The sequence below is a fragment of the Desmodus rotundus genome, chromosome 4, assembly GCF_022682495.2.
Source record: "Desmodus rotundus isolate HL8 chromosome 4, HLdesRot8A.1, whole genome shotgun sequence".
Taxonomy (NCBI): domain Eukaryota; kingdom Metazoa; phylum Chordata; class Mammalia; order Chiroptera; family Phyllostomidae; genus Desmodus; species Desmodus rotundus.
Genome location: NC_071390.1, coordinates 126,013,973 through 126,020,476, shown reverse-complemented (window position 1 = coordinate 126,020,476; position 6,504 = coordinate 126,013,973). Strand labels below are relative to the sequence as shown.

Sequence of the window (6,504 nt, the reverse complement as noted above, 5' to 3'; positions counted from 1 at the left end):
GCATTAGCAATAGCTCCTTTGAATCTTTAAAAATGAATCATTTAATTTATTTTTGACACGTCTGTTTTAGCATCACATGGCATGATTACTCTGTGAGGAAAAATGAGAATTCGAACTCTTCAGTAGGGGTGGATTATAATGAAGAAGTGTTCAGAAAAGGCTTTTTAGGGTTCCTTGAAGAGCAATTAGTAAAGCAGTTCTTTTAGGTCACTCTTTGGTATTGAACTCCAGGAATCTGTATTACTAACACAGGTCCAATTACCAAAGGGCCCTCCCCCGCAAAAGGCAGTAGTGTGAATTTAATTAAATTATTACATAATGTATAAACCCATGGGCATTTAGACTGGAAAGAATAATTTTTGTCATTTAGCTCTATATTTAATTTTCCATGAAGGTACTGAATTCAAAAGAAGGGCCCCTCACCCAGAGTCAAAACATCTGGCTTTTGGAAATGTCAGTAACAGAGAGAAAACAATTCTCTGATTCTTAGCCAGTGCTTCTTCTAAACACTAGAGTTTTGGAGACAAAACATTATTTTTCTTTTTGAAATTTTGGAAAAGGTACTTCTGTTTACCTAACATTTCATTTGTTTCTATATATTAACATAATTCTCTATATTTTATGTGGAAGATACATGTACTCTGTTGAAATTAGAAAAATAATGAAAGCATTTCAAGATTTGCTGTAGTGACCTGACCATATAAATGTTAAAAGTAATATGGTATCTGATGTTTTCTTTTTATTAAATCATTTGATAACAAAATAAGTTAATAAAATGAACTTACCTCAATGTAGAGGTAAGCCTGTTCCTCAATAAAGAAAGGAAAATATTAGTTTTGTGACTTAAATCTACAAAAATAGCATGATAACATATATTATCACCACCAAACACTGTCACTAAGAAAAATACGCATATAGTTATCATACTCTTGTTTAATAATTACATGAAAGTTGAGGCCATGTACTGTTTGGAACTCAAATGAAGTGAATAATTGCCTTTATTTTCCTCTTACCTGGCCAATGAGTAATTAGAAACTTTCAAAAGAAATCAAGAGTAAAATCTGCTGCACAGTGAAGAACCATCACCATAAAGTTGATTGATAACCTCGGTGTTTTAAATCTTAAGGAAAGATTTTTCTCTCTAATCACATTCATATTGAGAAAACTTCATGGCCTTCTTTAATGCTTTTTGAAAAAATTGGTGTGTTGTATATAAATTGAACTATCATTAGACGAAAGCCAGAGAATTGAATGCATAGTTACTGCCTTTAAAAATAACAATAAAAACATTTAAATAAATAAATAAATACACAAAAAAGTACTGCAAAAATCAGGATATGGGAGTTTGGGAGAAAATAAGTTGATAGGTACATATTAATTTTTCACAAATTAGATAGCATAGCTCAAAGTTAATACACAAATTGCTTAAGGTCATATGATTAGAAGGTGTCAGGCCTAAATTTAAAACTCAGACTATTTCCACTACACAGTACGATAGAAAATAAAAGGTCAAAGTTTGACAACAGAGTAGACAGTTGGAATTGTCCTAATTCAAAAGTTGACCTGAAACTCTCTTTGCTCAGGGATAGGCATAGAATTATTCTTTCATTTTCCTGTGGCAGCTCAGATTTGATCTTCCACAGCAGCATTTTAACCAGCACCGCAGAGCCCAATACTTGGCAACAGCTAAGAAATATCAGCACAGCACTAGTACATAGTGCAACTAGTCCAATAGCTCCCCCCCTTAAAACTGACTGCTAACAGACCGTCTTTTGGGGCAGTATTAAAACACACATACACATATACATGCACACGTTCACATGCATGCACACACATGCACACACACTGACTTACCTGATTCATTGTAGGCTCTCTCTGGAAAGAAAAGGAAAATCAGAATTACCTTTTCAAACTTCAAGGACAGAAGAGGCAACCTATTTAAAATACTTTTAATGTTAGACATTTGGAAACTGACACTACTTTAGCTCATTGTGTTACCTGGAGACAATTTCTTCTAAGACATATAGAGCAATCTCAACAATCTTTACAAGATTCACTAAATGGCAAGTAGTGGTTGGAGGGCTCCATAACTGGTACAGAATTGGCCTCAATATTCACAAGAATCAGAATTCTTTTGGCAGCATATATTTCATAGTAACTGGTGATTGCTTTAAAATGAAGTCAAAACCTCAGAAATAATATGAAATCAATGGAATGTGAGGCAGTACCTGTTTCACATTACTGATAAACTCATCTTACAGATGAGAGGATCACGGAATAGCAGAAGAGTGTTTTGCCAAAGACATTTAGTAACTTTCCCAATGGCTTCTTCAAAATAAAACTATATCAGATCTCTAACATGCCTCGCCTAATGCAGTATAGTTGTAGCTGAGTTTGAGATGCTTAAATATAAATAGAATCTGAGAATCAAATCTTGGATATAAGGTATAAAATTAAGAAAATATTAAAAGAGAAACAATGTAACCAGAGAGATTAACACATCTTTAGTGCTTATGGTTATAAATGTGATGCCCACATCAAGTGAAGCAGACAGAATAGAAAAGTGCCAATTTCAAAGAGTAGTGACAAGTAGTTCTCATCTTTCAGACTGATGGATAAATAGAAGTCATTTCAAAGAGTTGGGAGGGAGAAATAACTCCTTGAGAGAAATAAATCTCTTCCAATGAGTGAGGCTATTTAGAAACAAACGTACTTAAACTTCAAATGTAGTATCATTGTGTAATTTATTAAGCAAAATATTACCAATTGAAAGTGGTTGTTTTCATTAGTTCTGGGAAGCTGTTCCTGTATAAAAAGAAATACATTCTTATTGACATATCTTCTGGTATAACAAATTCATTTGAGAAGGTACAAAGAGTATATCATCATTCATGAAGTTTAGAATAAACTGTATTCTATGCCAAATTATGGAGAAATATCCAAAAACTTTTTATATTCCAACTTTAGAGAAAACATTCAACTACAGGCTAAGCTTAGTGTAGTTAGAAAAATGAAAACATATTTAGAAGTGAACCCAATTTAAAACAATGTATTTTAATTCTGCAGAATATGATTTGTATTATAATAAATAAAATATTACCAGCTGGAGTTGCTTGTATTTGTTCAGCTGTTCCTATAGTTTGGAAAAATAAAGAATTTATAAGTCTCATGGTCTGGGGGAAAATAACAACCTAACAATTCTCTAGGACTATGTATTTTCTGTTCATGGCTAGTTATCAATTATTTATTTAAATTTTATCTTGGGTAACTTTTAAATGAAATATTACCAGATATGGGTAGTAAAACAATTTCTGTGTTGGAATACGTTTCTGTTTAAAAGAGAGAGAGAGGAACACATGTTATAAACATATAACATGTAGAAAATAATAAAATATTCTAGATGATTTAATTTCATTGTACTTGGCTCTGGACAGCTTCCTAAGGAAAACATTTTGTTTTAGTATGTTGATTTTATTCACTTATGAATAAAAAACATTTACTAAGTGCCTTCATTCATTCACATTTATGCTAAATCCTGGAAACACAACTGTAAAATACGATGAATGCTATGAGCAAGACCAACATAGTTCTAACACTTGCTAAGGTAATTACATATATTATTCAGGTAACTTCCAGATCAGTAAAGATGAATTTACTGATATATTTAAATTTATTTGGACTTTAACCACATGCAACTTGGAAACAAAAACAAGAGTAACAATTGGGATCCAAATTAAACTACTGACTTTCCTCTTCCCACATGGCTAACCAAAGAAAATGTAAAAATGTAATTTTGCCAAATTAGGACGGGCCTTTTCCTTAAAGTCCTAATTAAGTCAAGTTTATTTACTGTAACTAAAAAAAGTTTAGTTTTATTATCTGAAGTGAAAGACTTTATGATACTCAAAAGGATCAAAACTAGTGATAAGAAGGTGGTGCTGATTGGTATGTTTTTTTATCTATTTATAAACTCAACGTCTTGAGAATTTAAATATTTTAGATGCACATATTGATGGAAGACCTTCAAACTGTTGTCAGAAGTCTCATGAATACAGCAAATTTTATAGAGACTGGTAAGTGGGGAAAATAAAAGAAAGAATGAACATTTTATTGGATTTGAAACTAGCCAGATTTAGGGCTAGCTGAGTAGCAGATTCCTCATTCCATATTCAAAATATCATCAGGAAGTGAGTATAACTATATTTTTATTTCACAATAGTAGTCTACACAGAACTAGAAATAGCTTTTACAGAAGACAGGTAGGCAATCATGTAAGTAATTTTCAATTATTGTTAATGGTCAAGGCTAGAATATATCATTTCTTGAGAAAAATGAAAACATATTTAGAAGTGAACCCAATTTAAAACAATGTATTTTAATCCTGCAGAATATGATTTTGTATTATAATAAATAAAATATTACCAGCTGGAGTTGCTTGTATTTGTTCAGCTGTTCCTATTAAAAAGGAAAAAATATTCTCAATTGCTTGGAACCAGCCAGCCCAACCTCATCATGTTCAGGTGTTGATGCCAGAATCCTACAATGTCATTTTTCGAGAGTAAGGAACGAGAAACTATTAATCTTACTTCAGTGTTGTTTCCACTACAGATAATTTGGAATGATTCAATTATTTTTTAAAATATTGGAAAAATAACTTTCTTAACTTATTTTAACTTGAAGTGCAAATACAAATGAATATTCAGGTAATTTTACTTACAGTGTATCTTTTTTTAAAGATTTTATTTATTTATTTTTATACAGAGGGAAAGGGAGGGAGAAAGAGAGGGAGAGATACATCAATGTGTGGTTGCTTCTCACGTGGCCCCCACTGGGGACCTGGCCTGCAACCCAGGCACGTGCCCTGACTGGAAATCGAACTAGCGACCCTTTGGTTTGCAGCCCCTCCTCAATCCACTGAGCTACACCAGCCAGGGCTCACAGTGTATCTTATGTCAAAATTACTAAGAAAGCAAAAAGTAGGTTTTGCTTTCTGACTATGAAGATTTAACTTTGTTCAAATTAAATCAGAATGCTAGATGAACTCAACAAAAAAATGATGAAGTTCTGCTACTAGCCATATTTATTGACAGTACAATTTGTGCTATGAATTGTATTAAAGGTTTTTAAATCACTTAATATTTATTGTATTGTCACTTTAGAATTTATGTTATGTACATAGTAGATAAGGAAATGGTCTACCATCACATTCTGGTAAAAAGTAGGGCTTATAGTCAAATTCAAATCTGACTAAATCTGAAGACTGATATTTAAATACAATGCTTTTTAGATCCAAAAGCAGACTATAAAATACAAATATTCAACTGAAAGAATAAATTAAATGCTTGGAATAAAAAAATATTAGTTTTATTTTCAGAGGGGAATCACTAAACAGCTAGAATCTATTAGACTGCTTACTATGGATTAAAGTTTAGCAGATACTTAAAGAAAGAAATAATTTATTAATACAACATATATATTTATTTCTTGGTACATTTGCCTTTGATAAAGTCTTAATGAAATTTTACCAGAGAGTATTGGTTGAGCGCATCTTCCCTTGGAATGTGCTTCTGCTAAAAAGAAAAAAATATATATATATATTTACATATATATGTTGTTTAAGTAAATTGTAACAACATATCCTGGATATCATTAATATATTTTAAACTTAGCAAATATCTTACCTCAGTGTTGCTCTGAACAATTTCCTTAAAAATTTAAAAATGGACAGTTTTAATTTTATGACCTTTTAATGTACATTTAAGGTAAGAATATTAATTAAGCAAACTCTATTGCTAAATAACTGTGGGAAGCTGGTTTTAACAACAAATTCTTAGATACCTAAGACCAGGTGAACAATTTGAGATACATGCTATATTTAAGGTTGTCTTTTCTCTGCTCACTGCTTTCATCAGAGAAGTTATTTAGAATGTTGAAGGTGGATGTGAAATATTCACTTCTACTTAATTCATAGAAATTCCACATGACTAACATGATTTTACTTTGTAATTTGTATGAGAGTCTGCTCCCAAAGTTAGGAAGGACCCCATCACCTTCTAAACTTTTTTCTTTTTCTTTTTCCTTTAAGTTGATTAGTACAAAGGATTCCAGAGTCTGATCAAGCTAGAACTGGTTGATTTCTGCACAGTATGTAATATATTTACATCATTGATTTAGAAACAGAGCCATTATTGTAATTTTAATGTCAAGATTGAAGTCTACCAAAATCTGGGAAAAGCAAAATAATTAGGAAAACCAAATGGTTGGTCATAACAAATATGGCCTCATAAGATGATATTCCCAGAAACCAGATAAGATGGTGTTCCCAGAAACGATTCTGTAATTTTTGTCTCTGATGAATACTTGCTTTTTTATATCTACTGGGTCAATATGCGTGTGTGTTAAAATTAAGATAGAGCTACGTACATTGTGTCTTATGTAATGGTAGAACAAGCTTCCATAAACATTTTCGAACTAATTGGAACATTGAGTTAACATCAAAATCAT

The 6,504-nt window shown here is 31.7% G+C and overlaps 1 long non-coding RNA gene across 1 annotated transcript; it reads right to left on the bottom strand.

Annotated features, from left to right (window-relative positions):
* Positions 1-785: 785 nt before the first annotated feature.
* On the bottom strand, positions 786-2,806 carry LOC139440829 (uncharacterized). The gene is made up of 3 exons (XR_011651072.1): positions 2,764-2,806; positions 1,855-1,875; positions 786-803 (listed from the first exon to the last, which is right to left on the bottom strand). It is a non-coding gene; the product is annotated as an uncharacterized lncRNA (long non-coding RNA).
* Positions 2,807-6,504: the final 3,698 nt, after the last annotated feature.